This window comes from Triturus cristatus, chromosome 5_2 (assembly GCF_964204655.1).
Source record: "Triturus cristatus chromosome 5_2, aTriCri1.1, whole genome shotgun sequence".
NCBI classification, from domain to species: domain Eukaryota; kingdom Metazoa; phylum Chordata; class Amphibia; order Caudata; family Salamandridae; genus Triturus; species Triturus cristatus.
In genome coordinates this window covers 778,898,669-778,916,302 of record NC_140588.1, presented here as the reverse complement: position 1 = coordinate 778,916,302, position 17,634 = coordinate 778,898,669, and the positions used below count along the sequence as shown (strand labels likewise).

Here is a 17,634-nt window from a genome sequence, read left to right as displayed (position 1 = left end):
TGAAAAAGAATGATGCTATAGGACTGTAGCCTGACTCCCATATATCGTCTCCCTACTTTACCGAATAGCTGGCAGGCAATGCACCTTAGTTAAAACTTTAAAGAATCTCAAGCTTCTCTGGGATGATTACATTGAAATAAATTCTCAAGCCAGTACAGTAGTACAGAGCACCTTCCCTAAATTGTGCGAAATCAGGAGAGCCCTCCCCACCAGGATTTCCATTAATTCATGGGTGATTATTTGATTAACCCGAAACTGTATTATCAACTTCTGTAAAGGTGGACATTCTCACCGTATAGATCCAATAGTTTGCAAACAGACAATTACAGTGGCTAATCTGTTTACTAGGGAAATTAGATACAACTGTGCAACGCAAACTAGTTTCATTTTTACCTTGTTTATATCAGCACCACTTTACTCCAGTGCAGTCTTGCGACTTTGTTTACATATGGAAAGGCTGTAATGCACTGCCGCTTAGCTAAGCTAGAAATCACCTTGCAGATGTTGTATGGAGCTTTGCCACGCTGTCTGAAATAATTAGCCACCATAACAGTTAGTACACTTTCTAACCACTTCTCATACTGGTTTCCTTTGAGGGCTGGATCACCAGTCTGACTGCATTATAATCCAGCCTCTAAATATGTGCTGCTGCAGGTTAGATTTACAATCTATTTGGATGTAATAAAGTATTGATTGATTTTGCATTAGTACCATTTATTGCACTGAATAAAAATGCTTGCATTGTAAGTGATTTCCATTTAAATAAAATGATTGTCTCGATAATATTTCAGTGTAGTCTGATGATTGAGTCTGCTGATTGGGTTTGATGATTGGGCCCTGACCTGCAAAAAACACGTTTAGTCTAGTTTAATAATCTGTTGTAACTCCCTGTCTTTTATACTCTGAAAAACTCTAATATTCCTTTGGTACCAACCTCGTAGCTCTAGAGTGGCTGTTTTAAGATTGTTCCTTTGGTAGCATTTATAATAAACTTGCGATTGTGATATTATGATGTGGATTTTGCCATTTAAAATGTCGCACTTGCATGGAATGATTGTTTCATATCTTGCATTGGTTCCATTATGTTTGTTCCATAGATTATCTTTTAAATAACTGTTTCCTTTCATAGGGTGGTCCCCACACTGTAGATGATGCAAATTGAAATATATTAGCTACTTCGATTAATTTATGAAAATATGACTCTAAATTCCCTTACATCTCTGTGTGTCTTTGTGTACATACTTATATATTGCATTGACCTGTATTGAAGCAGCATGCCACCTTCTTGTCATCTCCAGAGCTTATGAGCCTGACCCTGGTAGGGTAGAGTGATACGGGTCACTGGTTCGTGGTTCTGACAAATTGGGCCTAGTGGGGAGCCAAGTGGCTCATTGAAAAACAATATATATATATAGATAGATATATTCAAGGCTTTCTTGAAATATGGAAGTTTGTCCAGATTCCACAGGTATGGAGCCAGTACTTTCATTGAGAAGTAGCAGTTTTATTTGCACTTGAGTGGTTCTTTAGCTCACTGGACAACAGTGGTGCTTTTAAAGGCTGGGTGATATGGCCTGACTTCCTTAAGTTCAAGTGCAGTGTGGTTACTTGAGGTTGGAACTTTTGAAGCTTCTGTAGTTTTCTTTCTGACTCCCTTTCAGAGCTTGCATTGCTGCAGTCTAATCGAGATAGGAGCAGATCCCTAGTGAGGTCAATCCGTTCTGCACATTTGTGAGCTTGGAATGTGCGTAATCTGTTTTAAGCTTGTGCATTTACAGTTTTGTGTGGTAGTGTATATAATTCATTATTTTCCATGAGAGCAAAGCTGGAGGTTAATTAACTCATTCTAGTTTTATAATATAACCATTATCTTTTTTTTTTATTTAAATCAAACGTGATAATGTTTTTGTGGGCATTCATGCAGGTATTATTGCATTTTAATGTAGTGGCTGCATTTTTCAGAGAAGGAAATAAGCTGATCTTGTTATTATTTAAAGCATATTCTCAGTTCGGAAGTCTAGCTGTTTGTTGGAAAGGCTTTCAAGAACTCAGCCGATTGCTCCCTCCCTACAGGTCAATGTGTTGGTTAATAGCTTAACTTTGGGATGAACACTCCGGTCCATAAAAGGTGAGAATGCTGGATGGCATGTCTCACAATCTAACATTTGAGTTTTAAAACGTTTAGTTTTTTTAAGTTTTAACCCTAAAGTCACTTTATCTACAGTTTATTCTGTTTGTGTCATTTTATTTTTGTTTAGACATCATACAATTCGGAAAAAGATAGAATGGAAGGCATGCTAGTTCATTGACAGTCCCCATTGCAGTACAGTCGACACACAGTAGCGGCCGGCACTGCTCACGGGGGGTCATGTGGGAAGAGGGTGCTGCACGGTCATAATAAAAAAATTAAAAAACTACCTTTCTGCTGGGTCCTGCGTCTTTACTGCTCCTGCTCTCCTGCTTCCAACAGGAAAAGGAAGCAGGCAGCCAGGCTCCCTCCCCTAAGCCTATCACAATGCTGCAAGCAGGATTGTGATTGGTCGGGACGGCGCCCAGCCAGGGGCTAATGGGTGGCCATGTTCTCCATGAAGGGAAGAGTGCACATTACTGGTCTGGGTGGCCCAAGAGGGCTGGCCAAACAGTCTTTGCGCCCTCAGGAGTTGGCAAACCACTCCTCCCTTGCCCTGATCAAAAAGCAGAGCAGTCCCTCCCACCCGCCCGCCCTCATTGTCTAAAGCATGCATGAAATGGTAATAACTAAAAGTTATTACCATTTTATGTTTTGGCTTTCAGCAGTGGGGCGACGTGCCTCGGCCCTAGTGGAGGAGCTGCCCCCTCTCGACACTCCTTCCCCTAAACCTCAAGGATCAAAACAGAGTATTTTAACTTGCTATTTACATCAAACTACCAGAATTCTCTTTTATAAATTTGTCAAGCTGCAACATCAGAATTATTTTTTTAAATATATTACTTTTAAAGTGAACAAGCTTCCTTGAGGCACAGAATAGCTACGATCAGTTAGATAGCGTCAGTAAGAACAACAAAATACATATTTCTTTAGTTAATATCATACTGTTTAAGTACAAAAGCTATTTCACTCGCATGGAAATTGATATTTGGTAAGATGGAAACAGCAAAAGGGAAATATAGTTAATAAAAATAGGAAATATAAGGTAGGATACAAAGGGAAGGAAGGGCGGGTGATCCTTTGCGTATCTTTTTATCACAAAATAAGAAAGCTTATGAGGTACAAGAACCTCCTTGAATTCATTATTGCTGCTTTATGACTATGTCTGAAAGCACATGCATATATATATATATCTAGACTGCATATTAACAGCAGGATTCTAAATTATATATCCTTGCATCCATTAAGTTTCGCTGCCTGCCTTATGTTTGATTTCAACAGCCCCCTGAAAATGCAGACTTTCGCAGGCATTTGTCTGGGTTTCTTTTTTCAATTCTGCAAAAATGCAAAATGGTATGTAGAAAAATATCACACCATACTTTAATTTTGTGAAAGCATTTAAAATTTGTTACAGAATTGTATTATATTTTTCATCAAAAAGTGAAATTTGCATTAGTGTGGTCGATTAACCTTTAGCGGGTTCTGAATGGATTACTTAAAGTGACTTAAATAATTTAATGTTGTTTTAAAGATGTCTGGATCATGATATAAAGTCACCCCCCCTTCACCGGTTCATTTTCACATTATCACCCGTTCCAATTTCTGAATAACATGTAAGAACAATAACATAGATTGCTATGTAACAGGAAGTTCAAATTTATCCTGGCTGATTTGATTCAGTATTTTTTTTTATATTTAGAGAATGGAAACCAATATAGCCTAGAGTGATAAGGAGAAATGTGGGACCGAGGAGCTAAGAAGAGAAGAGCAAACAAATGCAGAGATTTTGAAAAGATTGAAAAGAGTCAATTAAATATTTTGGTCGCCAGTATATAGTGAAGGACAGTACATCTTGATAGAGCTATGGTTGGCAGACGTAAGTTGTGTGCAGAAAAAGAAAGACATGTTTTGATTTTGAATATGTTGTATAGAAGAAAATATTGAATACAAACAAGGTTATAAAAAAATGAAGTTATAGGGCCAGGAGGTAAACAGATAACCAGAAAAGGGAGTGGAAGTGGTTTGAGAGGCAATAGTACCTTGAGCTCAAAAGATGTAATTGTAGAATTTTCGTTCATCTGTATGTTTTATATTTTGCAAAATGTATTACTGTACTGTAATTGATTGCCATGGCATAGCCTTGTTATCCTTGGGTACATATGTTGACACTGATTCAAAGCGATTGACTCCTGCTGTAAAAAGTGACAAAATGCAATAAAGTTTGTGTAAAAAAGAAATAAAAAGATGTAATAGTAGAAAATTAAATAATATTGACAATGGAATTCAGTCAGGCTGAAAAAGAAGGCTTGCTCTGCCCCCTGACCAGAAGGAGCAAGGAAAGTGTAGGAAAAAAGAGGCTGAATTGTTGAGAACGACTACTGTAGTGGTGTGAAGAGGTATCCATAAAGTATAAAAAGGTAAGTTATGAAATAAAAAGTGTTTGGACCTTATTCACAAAGGGAAATTTACACATGAAACTTTACTCACATGTACATCTAGTACTGCACCTAGAAGGCTTTTTGCACTGTTTTGCTGTTTGCCATTTCCAAGTGTGAAATTACCCTTAGGCGCAGACTTACATACCTCCAACCCATAATGGAGGCTTCTCCTCCAGGATTTATGAGTGAAAAGTTACTACGTGAAACGTTTCACACATAAGCGGAGATATCTGCCACAGTGGCAAGGTCTACTTATGGGAAAGTATATTCAACATTTAAAAAGATTATTACACGTTAAAAAACAAACTAATAAAATAAAATGTTACATCACTTTAACTTAAATATATAATAAATAATTTATTTAAATATATTTGATTCATTTTTAAAACAATTATATCTACCATACAAAAATTGTTTTTATTTACTGCGTTTTAAAATGCACTAAAAGTTATGTGTAGAATTAATGAAGATTATTTTTTCATTTTTAATAATTCTAAAAGTTTAATGTAATTTTACATAAGTTTATTGTTACATTGTATTTTTTTTTTCCACCTTTTGACTTTCAACTATATGTATGTATATATATCTATCTATATGGGCTGGTGGGAGGAGCAGGTGCTCAAAACTACATACAGGAAGGAGTGGAATGAAAACATCAAGGTTTGGGTCAGATTCATTGATGACCTTTTCATTATATGTAACGGGTCATTAGAAAGTGCTAGAATGTTCATATCAGCCCTTAATGTCAATAATCTCAATTTGATGTTTAATTGTGACAGAAGTGATTCCATTGTACATTTTTTGGATTTGGAGTTTTTTATAAGTGATGGTATGTTGCATACTTATAATTTTTGAAAACCAACAACGGGGAACTCAGTAGTACACTGTAAACGTTTCCACCCCCAGAAACTAAAATACAGTATCCCTTATGCAGAGCAGCTTTGCATGAAGAGGAACTGCAGCGAAGCAAGCTACTTAAAGCAGGCACAAATGGATCTGACGAATAGATTCAGGAAAGAGGGTACAATTCGACTATTCTTGATCAGGCAGTAGTAAAGGTAGATGAGCTTTCAAGACAAGAAGTACTCTTTGGAAAGGATAAGGAAAAGAAAAAGAAAGAGGGCTTTAATCATGATATAAGGATGATAACCAGGTACAATGCCTATCATGCAAGGGTGAGAGACTGCATGAATAGGCATTGGCACCTGGTTAGAGAGACCCTATCCGAAACAGCCAGGTCTCACGAAAGCCCCTTGTCTCCGACAGCAACTAGTGAACAGCAGCCCTGAATTAACTGAAAGTGAAAGTTGGTTGAAAGCCAACCCTGGTTTTAACAAATGCCTCAAATGTAACACCTGCAAACTTGGGGTGAATAAGAAAGAGATACAGCTGCCTTTAATGAACAAACCGTGGAGTATTCCTCGTTTTTTAAATTGTAAAAGCGACCATGTGGTGTACATGCTTCAGTGCACATACCCCATGGTATATGTAGGCAGCACAATTCACGTGGCCCATATAAGAATCTTGCAGCATCTCAGGGCAGTTAAGAACAAGGATCAATCTTATCCAGTTGCCCGTCACATCAATGGGTCCACAAAGGCAGAATTGAAGATTTAACATATTATGTAATAGATTTGGTCCCCAAAAAGAGACGAGGGGGGAACCGTGAAGGCAAAATGAGGCAATTGGAGTCGCGCTATATTGTAGTGTATGACTGCAAGACTCCAAACGTCTTAAATTCGGATGAAGACCTGTATGTCCATCTGGCATGAGGGATATTCTCCAGTGCAGCCTCCTCACTCACCCATTCCCCCACATAGAGGCAGGTGCAAGACAAATACTGAAAGGTTTGTGGTGCACTTTTATGACCTTGTTTTAAATCGTGTATAATGTACATAGACATCTGTTCAAATCAATCAGATGATGGAATATGCCCCAGAGTGTTTGTAGAGATGTTTTATTAGAAATTGATGAAATGTAGTTATGAAATGTTTCTAATAATTTGGTATGTTAGGATATAATTTTAATGATCCATTTTATTCCACATTGGGTTTTAATAAGTAGGAGTTTATATTTTTGCACATAGTCAGTGATGCTGCTACTATCTAAGGAGCATATGCATTTGCACTTTATAGTAAATGGTAGCTGTAATTGCAACTTTGCACATAGCACAGTCACTTTATTATAACTACAGCTGCAGATGTAAGCGTGCACATAGAGGGACAGTGCTGTACTATAACTATAGCTGTAATTGCAAATTTGCACATGGAGGGATAGGATAATCCTTATGAAACCCTCGGCTGCTAGAATGATAACTGCACTAAAAGGACTTCAAATAGCAGATGGTTTGCACATAGCACACAGCACACAGCACTTTACAAAATTGAAGAACCATTCTCTAATAGAGAATTGGTAGAATTAAGTGTATATGTGCATAGTATGCCTAAATACTTAAACTCCACTATGATAAAGAACTATTCAGGAATGGCATCTATGAGTTAAAATAAGGTCTACTCACGGGACATGAAATCCACCTGTTCTCCCAAATTACTTAGAAATGAAACTTCTTGAAATTTGCACTTGCACTTTTTATAGACAAACAATGGCAGTCGGTGCAGTGAATGAGTTTGGGTCTTGACTGAATGCAGCACCAATGCAGGTTACTATATCCTGGATGCTCAGCGCGATTCTAGATGGATGGACCTGTATTACACGCCAAACAAAATTTGTAAAATGCCATGTTGAATACTGAATGTTAAATTATTAAAACATAAGTAATGAATAGATTCATGGGTTAAAAAATCATACCGATAGATGCAGTTGAAGATATGTCTCTCTTGATATCAAACACCCATGGGTACAATAAAGTTCATTGAGAAAGACACGAAAAAAGTAAAGCAAGTGGAGGGAGGTAAAGAAATATAAACAGAACAAAAAGATAAAAATGCAAAAAAAAATTAAATTGAAAAAACAATATAAAAGAGTTAAACGAGTCTCGCTTTCTCAGAAAAAACATTTGAAATGTAAAAAATGTGATTTAATTTTCAATATGTAGTATTTTGTCTATGTCCTTGTTTCCACGTGATGGTAACATTGCATTTAAAAATTAGTTGGGAGATTGGCTCTGTATGTGATCATGACAGGGGATCCTGTAGAAACACGTCATAGCCCGGATTGTGAAATAAAACTGAATCTTACTTGAAACTTGGATTGCGGTGTTGTGTTCTGGTTCTAGAAGTTGGTGAGCCGGTTCCGTGTGGATATATATATATATATCTACCGTGCTTAATTTGTAAAATATTAAGTGCAGGTGCTCAATTTTTTTAGGAGGCCACACCCACTTCGCCTGGCTCCACCTACTCCATCCACTGGCTCAACCTACTTCTCAATGTGCTCCGTCCACACCCACATCTGGCACTGCTGAAAGCCAGATGCAATACCTGATCTGAATTTCAGCCAGCGATAATTCCCAAAGTAAGGTTTTGATAGGAGCCCCACTTCCTCCAGAACAGAGAGAGTTTTGAAATAAAATTAAATCAAAAAGTGCATTTGAAGCACAATTTTGGCATACATTTTGTAATAGTAATGCACTGAAAGGGAATACATGAAATATTCCAGTACTCTATGTGCCGATCTGGGGAGAAGAGAATACTGGGTTATTTCCTGGTCCCTGTATCATAGCAGTCAGCCTGAACTTGTGCATTTCCCCCGTTCTTGCACAACTAGATGACCACGGGTGGCGTGTTAGGCCTACCTTAAATCTTTCAAATTGCTCATCGCCCGTTCTAATAATGTGAGTTTTGTCCTTTTGGTGTCAAATAGTTTATTACATGTTATTCTTTTTTTACATTGGTGTGGAATATTTCTTGTGTTGTGTTTTCAAATATTAATATTTGTGTGCTGCATAAATACTTTACACATTACCTGTCATTTAAGCCTGCATGCTTTTGTGCCAAGCTATTAGAGGGTTAAGCACAATTAAATTAGTAAGCTTTTAGGTTAATCCTGACAGGGATTGTGACTGTTGTTTCTAAAGGGCTCACAGCCTCCCCCCTCAATCAACAAACCAATTTCGCACCACAGTCATTTGACTTTCATTTTCTGCATACACTGCACCACGATTTGGGTGTGACTGTGGTCAGTCTCACCAGGGAAAGTGAAACACCCTCTTTTACAAAGCAGAGAAAAACTTCAGAGCGAGGAGACTGGACAGGATAGAAAGAAGGTACTGCTGAGAAGAGAGGGGCAAATGAGAGGGAGGGGATCAAAGAAAGCAGTACTGAGAACAAAGCAGGCAGGGGGAGTGAGAGAGCAGGTGTCGCTGAGGAGAGTGGGGGCAAAAGTAGGAAAAGGGATGAGAGCAAAAGGTTTGTAGGCAAGAGGTTTGGGAGAATGAGGGAGAGCAATGACTGCTGAGCAAAGAGTGTACAGGCAGGAAGGGAATGGAGAGAGTGTGGAAGGCTGAGAAAGCAGGCATTGCTGGGGAGAAACTGGAAATCAGTGAAGGCCTGATTCTCACACTGGGGCATGCATTGAACCTTCCCTGCCCTTCTCATCCTGAGCTATCAAAAGAGGAAGTCACCAAAGTATTGAATATTAAACAGGTTTCTCCTTGTTTCATTGTCTATTCTGTGTCAAAATGTGTAATTGGTCACACCTGAAATATACATCATAACAACTTTTATTTGTGCTCCCAACCATTTGAGAAAATAGTTTCCATTTGACTATAGCATCATCTCTCTAATCAGCTACCCTACCTATCCTCGTCCACATGTTTCCTGCTGCCCTTTGTCTTCCTCGGTTCCTGCTGTCTCTTGCTCTGCATGCAGAGTACACAGAAGTGTTTGAGAAAGTGATTGTTTGTCTGTATTGGCGGACAGATTAGCACACAAATGTGAGTGTTACCCTTAGACACCATTTAACATCATCACACCATTTGCCTTTTTAGCAATCATCAGTGGGCGGGGTGCCTGCAGATCAAATTGTTGCAGGACAGCCAGTGAATGTTAAAGTTCACAAAGGGAAGCCCACTCGCACCTTGTAGCTCTGGCTAAAGTGGGCTTTTTGTGTGCAGAACATGTTACACACGTCCTTTAGGCACAAGGTTGTATTTCCATGCATATACGTAGTGTAGGAACCTAGGTATCAAATAGCAGTAAGATGTGAATGCACTGCTTATCAGCAAACAGTGTTGAAGTCGTGTTTTTTCACCCCTCGTTTTATTTGTTTGCTTTTTGACTTCTTAGCAAAGCCTCTGATGCACAACAGAATGATTTGAATATAAACCAAATCATTCGTTTTCTCATTAAAGAGGCCTCTTGGCAGAAAACGAGCACGTTATTTTCTTGAAAGGATAAAAGAAATGCAAGAAAATAAAATGGAAGTGAAAGGCAACACTGTAGGGAACTTTTTTTAATGATTATTTTGCTTGACACTTCTATTTTCTTCTGCATTTCATCTAATGTTTTGTATGTGCAAACATAAATAAAACATTGCTATTGGAGAAGTGAGCAGCGAGGGCACGCATGGAGAGAGGAGACTGGCAGTAAAACTGATCGCGGCGGTAAAAATGGTCCTAGCCAATTGGAAAGACACAAGCAAGACCTCATACAAAGGCTGGTTCAACTGGGTTACGCACCTCAGAGGTGCGGATAACATTGCACTACAGAACACACCTTGGAGGCCAGCAACCAGGGGGATGTGGAAGTCACTCGACACGTACCTAGACTTTTACGAACCCCCATGAAACCATTTCCTCCCGGCGACACACCCCCTGTCCCCCCCCCTTATGTGCGGTAGGGCGAACGTGGCGGAGCACTACTACCATGGCCCTTCGGTGCGATGGGTGGGCGGACTTGGCCACCATGCTCGCCACAAGCAAACCAGTGGTGTGTAGCTTTGGCACGCGGCTATAAGTCTTATTAGTCTCATTACTACAGAACCTTTCTTGTGTCCTCCTTTCACCCCTTTCTCTCCTGCTTCTTTCTATCACCCTTTTCCTAATTTTCAGCAAGTCAAGTCAGATGGGGTTAGCTAATACAAATATTTCAATAGTGCTTGTAAACACTGTTTCTACAAACTACGTATGGCTAACCTTGTAACAGAATTGCTAATGTCTTTGCTTATAAAATTAATAAAATACTTTGAAATAAAAAAAGAAAAAACTGGAATCTCTCAACCATACTAGAATAATCTTCAGATGACACTAACCTTAAACTCAACACATGCCTGTTTCTCGCTATGACCTTTCAGAACTCCCAACGCCCAGGAGGGAACAAACCGTTTGCATCATTTAAACCATTATCTCTGCACACCGTGGTTTCACAGTGACTGCAGCTGGTGAACGCTACGCACTTTTATTTCTCTCAACGACGTCCTGAACTTTCTCTGCCTGCATCCCCCACGCCAGCTCAGCCATCAGCCCGCCCTCAATCACCTATATCCAATGGAGTTTGGAAATGAGGACATGCCTTGGGGAAAGGCAGACGTGCACTGCTGACATCACTAACGTGATGCAGTCATTGTGCCTGGACCTGGGTGGTTCAGCCCATGCAGCCATACACAGACAGGCATCGGGACCAAAGAACAAAAACAGCACGTACATTTAATTTTAATATTTAGTGGGCACAACGCCCAGAGAGGGAAATTTCAATAGACCCGGCCCTGCAAAATAAGTTCCGGAAAGCACCAGCACAAATTAAGCACTGTATATATATATATATATATATATATATATATAACTCCAACTCCAGTTTCCTTAATACAAAAACGGACACCGACACCGGGGCAAGATTAACGATATGTTCCTGGTTTATTATTTACGCTGTAACACATTTTGGAACTTCCTGCCTTGTTCACACCTCGATCTCGGTCAGCGTGCAGCCATCTATGCCTTGGAAACTGAACATTAACACACTCCAAGATGGCTGCACACTGAACTAGAACGATAAATAAAGAGAGGACATTGTGTCGCCATGGGAACTTAATGGTGACCCAATGGGAATGAAAGCAAGTGTATTTTAAAATCAATCATGTTACCTCACATACAATGCCAGTATTGAAAAAGGCAGGTTGCTGAAACGCGTCTTCTGGAAAATATATATTAAAAGTGCGTTTATAAGAAACCTACAGAGTGCTCCGTTCTCTTTAGAGAAGTTGGTGAAAAAAATAACAAATAAATATATATATATATATATATATATATATATATATATATATAGTTTTTTTATTTACTTCACATTATATCCTATAAGATCTTTTTTTAAGTCCTTCTTCCATTATTTTCTGCAGGAGTGTGTCGCTGTACGTGTGACCGGGCATGTGTGGTTCTGGACTCATACTAAGTCTGAGCTGAAGCACATTTACTACAGTTTTGGGACCTTTTGGGCAGCAGTAACTTTAGAAGTGTGGCTTGTGAATACCAATCGGCTTACTTTTTTGTGGGTGAGAGTTTGTATTTGCAAGTTATACCTTAACCACCTTCTGGAAACCCTCCCATTTAGTGTGAGTATTTCTCATTCCCAGCCACTCCCCCGTCCCTCCCACATACAGCACCAAGAAACCTGCTGGTGTACGTGCGCTTAATCAAATACCCAAGTAACATAACATAACATAACATAACATAACATTACATGTACTACTAAAATGTAGACCTACATTTAAGACGTCTGCACAGAAAAGATAGGAATGGGGGAAGCACAGGTCTCTGCCCATAGGTTAGTGAATAGTATTTTGTAGTAAGTAAGTAGTACAACTTATGTGCTACAATATGCAGTTTCTGAATAGGTCCCATTATGTATAGTAACATACTTCTTAACTAGTGACCTTACATTCCATAATCCAATGGAACAGGGGAGCTTTAGAATTCTGAGCATACTGGATATGTACAGGTGTAGTAATTAGCATACAATGAATTGCAACGCAGAGCATGATTAGTAGTACAAATACGAATGTTCATGGTAAAATAGACTGGGGGCAAAATACACCAAATCAAGAAATTACACATAGCTGTATGGAAACTATGATGAAAATGACACAAACAAATGAATGGCAGAGTACCATGCCTTCAACAAATCGTCTGAGAGCTAACAGGAGCAGACAGGAAGTTGTCCTTGTCTTGTCCACCCTTATCAAGGACATCTGGGGAAGTATGCACTAGAAGGATGATAGAAATAGACCTACAACAGATCCCTGCTGTTCATGCGTAGAGAACCACTAGGCTGCTAAAACCTGGGGGAACACATGTGTAGAGCATGTGCTGGCAGGCCCCTTCGCAATTTCAGGATGGCGACAGAGCTGTCTAGGACTTCAGCTGTTACGAGAGTCAATCAAATGAGTCTTTATCTTTTCGTGTTCCTAAATCCAATTTGGCCCTAATTCAATAATAAATTACCTATTTCTTAAATTATAACAAAGGTCACGGTCTATGATTCTCAAATGGCTCCCTTGTACCCAAATGATTCTTATAATTAATTCTCTGGAGACTAATGAGATTGGTAAGCCAATCCCAAATGACTACTTAAACCCAAAATTAAATTATCAAGTGCTTCCTAATGTAAATTAACACATTCTCAAAAGAGGCCAAGGTGAATTACCAGCTTCTCAGAAGTTATCAAAGTCGAATAATGAAAAACCTATTGCTTTAAATGTCTCTGAAGAGATTGAAATTACTTTTCAAATGACGGCCGCAATCTAAACATAGAATTCATTTTAGTTGAGCAGAAGGTAAATTGATATCAGTTACTTCTGCAGGATGATATTATGTCCTTCCTTGTTTGGAAGTTTACAATTATAATGATGGTATAGAAAAAGTGTTAGGCCCCTGCAGGTATGCAAAAGTGGTAAAACACTCTGTTTTTAAAATACCCATCACACACTGAAAATTAATTCAGTGTCATGCTTCATCATAGGGATCTTCCCGTCCCTCTACGGGGCGGGGCGTGCTACGACCTACGTAGACGCGGGAGCACTTAATTAAAGTGAAAAAAGTTATGTGTAGTGCATAAGTGGTAGGGTAGGAAAAGATAGTGGTGCAAAAGTTAAAAGTCTCCTGGCTAGTGGAAAAAATATAGTTTATGGCCTTCCCTAGCTGGAAACATTTTAAAAAATGGGGAGACGTAGAGGGTATACTATTATGAGTTACCTTCTACTGGGTCAACATGTTTCAAAAGCCATCCCCTTGGCTTTCTTCTTCAGGACTGTGCGTGATCCCTACTCCAATCTCACATTAAATAATGTGTATTTCATGTGCCTAACAAATGTTTAGTACACGCAAAACATTCTAAAAATGAGCATGCAAAAAAACATACCTAATTGGTATTTTTCAATTACCTGTAAAGAAGAAACCGAAAAGAAAAATGAATGAGGAAATGAAACAGTAATGTACTGTCCCCGAGACACATATTACCATCATGTGGACCAGAAAGGTAGTGGTTAATACCACCTTGATATATTTTTCTCATGAATGTTGCTGTGCACCATACTCATTCACTAGAGTGGGTGCTGTGCTGCCCAATGCTGATTATACAAAATACTACTCACATGGTTAAAAAAAACTTCTCACGATTGTTTTAAACGGATGATGAAAACAAACATTTATAACACACATGATACACACACACTTGTACTGCAACAAAAGCCCGTGTTAGTATAGGGCATTGCTGAAATGTATTGTTGCTTTTCTATCACACTTTTAGTCGTAATGATTCCACCTTATACATACATTAATTCAAAGGAGTTATTGCCTCATGAGCTGTCACGGAAGAAGAGGATGCCTGTAGTCAAACACTGAAGGAAGAATAGTGGAGATTAAAGGTTTCAGTTTATTAACCGATTTACTTTTTCGCTATTAATCAGAAGGAGGCTGTTTTTAAAAACCTGCCATCGTCTTACTTACATTGTCAGGGCTGCACACTTTCCCCGGTATTACCTTCTCATGGCTCTGTTGAACGATATCTGCGCGTTCGGAGCCTGTATTTAAAAAATGGCCGCCTTTAGTGTGCTATTCAGGTTATGGGTAAAAAACCACTTCCTACTGCAATCCGGCGTTTCGTCTGTCTTTTATCTAGCATGTAAATACGATCTTTGCCATTTGCTGGTTGTATGTATATTTGCGCTCAAGAAGAAAAAAAAAGGGAAAAAAAAACATTTCAGTAAAAAAACGCGCTGAAGTGCGCTAAAGGAATAAAGTCAAGCCAACACTAGAGTGTGACTTACACAAAATGGCCGCCTTTGGTGTGCCGCTCGGTTTATGAGTAAAAAACCACTTCCTGCCACGGTCCGTCGTTTTGTTCGCCGTTTTTTAGGTCGAGGACCGCCGGTCTGCCGAAGGCAGAACCGGAAGTCGGAGATTTAATGACTTGGAGAAGAGGGGCTTGAACCCGCCCCTCTTCTCCCCTGTTCTCCATTGGCTGGCCTCTTGAATGCTGGCCAGCCATTGGAGAAGAGGTCCCGTCACTCCGATCAGGCCCCGTCCTTTTCGGATCGGGGGGCGTGTTTTTTTCAGAAAGTCTAATTATCTCCTCCATCCAATGGCAAGAGGAGATAACAGAAAAACACGCCCCCGAATCCGAAAACCCCACTGCGTTTCTCCCAGGCATTTCTGCTTCGCCTCGGAGAAAGGCAGTGGTGTCTTCCGGTGCCCTCGGCTTGTTGTGTTTACTCCCGCATGTACAGACTCACCCTCACTAACGCCCCCCCCGCTCCCCTACTGCATTCACTCTAGTCACCAATGTACACACACCACACCCCTCTCAAATGCATAGCGCTTTACACGTGAGTCCTTACAGCCCCCCCCCCCACACACACACACAGACTGGGGGTCGAAGTGTCCTACAAAGAGGGAGACTGTGCTTACCTCAGCCCTCGGAACGGCGGAAAACCAGGCATTAGATAACCACAGACGATGGCTGGAGGGCGCGAGGGGTGGGGGCACGAGGGATGGGAAGAGGGGGTGAAGAGGGTCACGAAGGAGCTGCCTCGGCCCCCTACTCCCAATGCCCCAAGCCTTGAAAACAAATCACGGCCCAATGTAGAAGGCAGGCACCCTAATCCCAACCCCCATTTACTCCAACAGCGCAGAAAGCGAATCACCTCAGAGCAGCCGCGCGCAGGTAAAATACGAGTATGTAAAAGGAAAGAACTTTCAAAACCCAAATTCACTTTTTTTAACACAGTCTGTAATTAGAGAGAAAGATTGGGATCCCAGCAGCTTTGATTTGGAAAGCAAGAGAGCTTGAACGGGGACAGTGTATAATTTGGAGAAAAATAAAAGTCTTACCTTTGAAATACAACGGCTATAACAGCAGCCGGTGCAAACAACCACTGCTCGTCTTCACGTGAACACGGAGGGGCAGAGGGAATTGTTCATCTTGTGGAGGTGAGGGGGAGACTGAGGGACAGAAGAGGCCACGATAATACAAGGGCACCAGTGATTCACACAGCGAGGGCGCACACTCCCAGGGTGCACAACTTCCATCTTTCGGGCAACCACATTGTAAAATAATTAAACTAGGACGAAGCAAGCACAGAATAAAAAAAGTTCAGACTCCAACCACATCCACCATTAATTATAACACAAAAGGTGATGTCACACAAATCGTATTGACATATTAGTGGTAGGATCAGCCATACACAGAGTAAAGTCTTCAGAAAGTCGTGAGCGCATTGTACACGAACCATGTGTGACGAATTTTCCGTTCTGCTTTCACCAGTAATTCCCATTTGATTTTAATTTTCGCTCATTTGCGAATGTTTACATTTTCACAATTTCTGCACATTTTGCAAGATTTTACACAACATTAAAATGCCGCCAAGCAATAAATAAAACGCGTACATAAAGTACCTCTATACAGTGACAACATTCATGTATTCTGTAAAAAAAAGTGCTAATAATCTAACCACTTTTTTTTTTATAAACTTGAGCTTCCAGACACCCAAAACTGTGTATTGAGATTTAGAAATGGTGGACACGTAACGTGACATATTATAAATAGTCCGGCAAAATAGATGCATATTTATTCCAATTGTAAAACTTAAATTAAAACAAATATACTATTAAATGTTATATATATATATATATATATATATATGTATATATCTTTTTTTACATTTTATTTCGGGCGCAACACGAATTCTGTTTTGAAAGTAAACTATGATGTTGCAGAAAGTCTGTAAATGTAGAGACTGATGTTTCCATAGTTTGAGTATTTATTGTCTATTTAATGAAATCTGTAACTTTTGAAATTATTTTGTTTCGATTGATAAAAAAAATATTTGACAAATAATATTCATAATGAAAATAATATTTAAAAAAAAAAGAGAAGCCAAGAAGGATGGAGTTCTGGCCTTCTAAATTTCAGATTATAAAAATTATGTTCATTACATAACTGAGTGCCCATCCATCCAGTTCTCAACGCATACAAGTGTGGCCAATATCCACCGGGCCTACGTCATTAATATGGGTATTTGTTCTGCTTGGGTTGTCGGATCAGATAGAACCTGCTCAACAGAGCCTTTCTAACCCAGCCAGAACGTTACCCCCTCCCTAGGGCCTATTCACAATAAGTAACCACATATATATATACCACCTAAGGACAGGGAATTCCTACTATATATATATATATATATATATATATATATATATATATATATATATATATATATCAAGACCTCTTATAATACAAGTGGCGGCCTCGCGATCCAAGACGGACCCAGGACTTCCTACCCAGACGGCAGCCTTAGCCTCGCGGTCCCAAACGGACCCAGAACTTCCTACCCAGACGGCAGCCTTAGCCTCGCGGTCCCAAACGGACCCAGGACTTCCTACCCAGACGGTAGCCTTAGCCTCGCGGTCCCAAACGGACCCAGGACTTCCTACCCAGGCGGCAGCCTTAGCCTTGCGGTCTCAAACAGACCCAGGACTTTCTACCCAGACGGCAGCCTCAGCCTCGCGGTCTCAAACAGACCCAGGACTTCCTACCCAGACGGCAGCCCCAGCCTCGCGGTCTCAAACAGACCCAGGACTTCCTGCCCAGACGGCAGCCTCAGCCTCGCGGTCTCAAACAGACC

The 17,634-nt window shown here is 40.0% G+C and overlaps 1 protein-coding gene across 7 annotated transcripts in view; it reads left to right on the top strand.

Moving 5' to 3' along the window:
- Positions 1-17,634, top strand: part of LOC146829259 (muscleblind-like protein 3) — a 504,035-nt gene that overhangs the window by 201,920 nt on the left and 284,481 nt on the right. The window lies entirely within an intron of this gene.